This window comes from Temnothorax curvispinosus, unplaced genomic scaffold, assembly GCF_003070985.1.
Source record: "Temnothorax curvispinosus isolate PA1 unplaced genomic scaffold, ASM307098v1 QBEX01002378.1, whole genome shotgun sequence".
Lineage (NCBI taxonomy): Eukaryota > Metazoa > Arthropoda > Insecta > Hymenoptera > Formicidae > Temnothorax > Temnothorax curvispinosus.
The window spans coordinates 9,855-11,940 of NW_020212158.1; positions in this window are offsets into that span (position 1 = coordinate 9,855).

Genomic DNA, 2,086 nt, shown 5'->3' on the forward strand with positions numbered 1-2,086 from the left:
AAAGGCCAGTATTCATAGTCGGATCTTGTTTCAAGATCGTCTTAAGTCATATCTAAAGGCCATTGCACGTAACAAAGATTTAGTTTTAATCATAAGGCCGTAAAAAAATAGACCAATCACACTCGATTATTCTTCAAACGCGAGAAGAATAATCGACTGTAATTGGTTCGTTTTCTTACGGCCTTAAGATTACAACTACAACATTGTTACTTGCAATGGCCTTTAAAATGCTAATACGGCTCTGTGATTGGTTCATAACATCTTAAGATCGTACTTAAGACGATCTTAAATATAAGATATCTGACTATATGAATACCGGCCTAAGTAATGTTTTAGGGCTCAGACACAATGAAAAAACAAAGGAATAAGATAAAGGATAAAGAAATAAGGAATAAGGCATGTTATATTTCACTTTAATGTACGTGTACTGAAGTGAGATGCGACATTCCCTTATTCCTTATTCCTTTATCTTATTCCTTATTTTTGTCATTGTGTCTGAGCGATGTTAATACTGCTGATTGGTTCACGACATACTAAGATTGTACTTTAGACGGTCTTAAACATAAGATCCGACTAATGAATATTGGTCTATTGGGAAAGAAAACATCCACCGCGGGAAAAAGAGAACTAGCGTAGCATAACAAACATGGCCGTCACATCGACATGCTGTATTAACATTATAGCTTTATATGGATAATAATGTGAAAAAAATATTCTGTTAATTTTACATGAGAAATGTTGACACTTTGTTTAGACACTTTGTGTGAATATATCTATGCATCACTATGTCTGTTTGTGTAGCTTGCACTTTTTGCACTTAGAATCTTTGCTTTTTCTTTCTCCAACGCCTAATATATATTTTTCTAGTTTGAAATGCAGGAATTTTTTGGATTTTCAAGCAACACAAACAAATCTACTATCGTCAAAAAACATGATCATTTCACAAAGTGTCCAAACCTTATGTCAACATTTCTCATGTAACATGAACAAAATAATAATTTTTTACATCATTAAGTTAAAGTTACTAGATTTATAAAGTACCGCAATCCACATTTACTACGTTTACGCAAGCGTTACTTCTGTAGTAACTTACGATATATCACTCGTTTACGCGGAGTAAATTATCGTAAGTTACTACAAAATCCCGTTGACGCGAAGGAAAATCCCGTTTACGCGAAAAAATTATCGTAAATTACTACAGAAGTAACGCTCGCGTAAACGTAGTAATTGTCTCCCAATGCTTTAGCATTTAAAGCTAAAATGGCGTCAAAAAGTGTACCAAAGTGCACATTTATCATGTTACATAGTGTAACTTAGCTACACGTTAAGTGTCATTTTCAAACCTGATTCATGTGTGCGAAAACCGCGAAAACCCTTATATGTATACGCTGTTTGTTTGTGTGATGAAGCCAAAATGGCAGATGATTGCGGTACTTTATAAATCTAGTGACTTTACGCAAAGTTCTGCGCGAGCGCTTCTGGTGGCAAAATCTGAACTAGCGTAGATACATTGGGTGCGTTCAGCAGACACAATTGTTGCACAACTGTTGAATTCATCTTATCAACACACTGCGTTGATTGGTTGGTTCCAAAAGTAAGAGTCAATCACATTTGACTACTACTGAGCGGCTTGGTCTGCTGAACACGACTTCTATCCCCACCAAGCGATCAGAAGAAAAAGAAAAAACTACAATTGAGGCTATGGCTGAGTTTTCACTGAACGCGTCACGCGTCGCGTCATCACAAGTTAATCAATCAACACATCCCATTTTATTACATTACTTATGACGGGATCAAAATGGGATGTGTTGATTGGTTAACTCGTGATGATGCGTGACGCATGATACGCTCAGTGGAAACTCAGCCTGTCTGCATATCTATATAAAGCGGGTAGCACAGACTTTTGCACAACGCATAATGCGTAAACACAAGAAAATTGATTGGTTTATATATACATACATGTGCGTAAAGAAATAGACCAATCAATTTTCTTATGCTTATGCATTATGCGTTATGTAAAAGTCTGTGTTCCCTTCTTTAAGGCCGTCGCACACAAAATTGCATAGGCTGCATAAGCATAGCATAA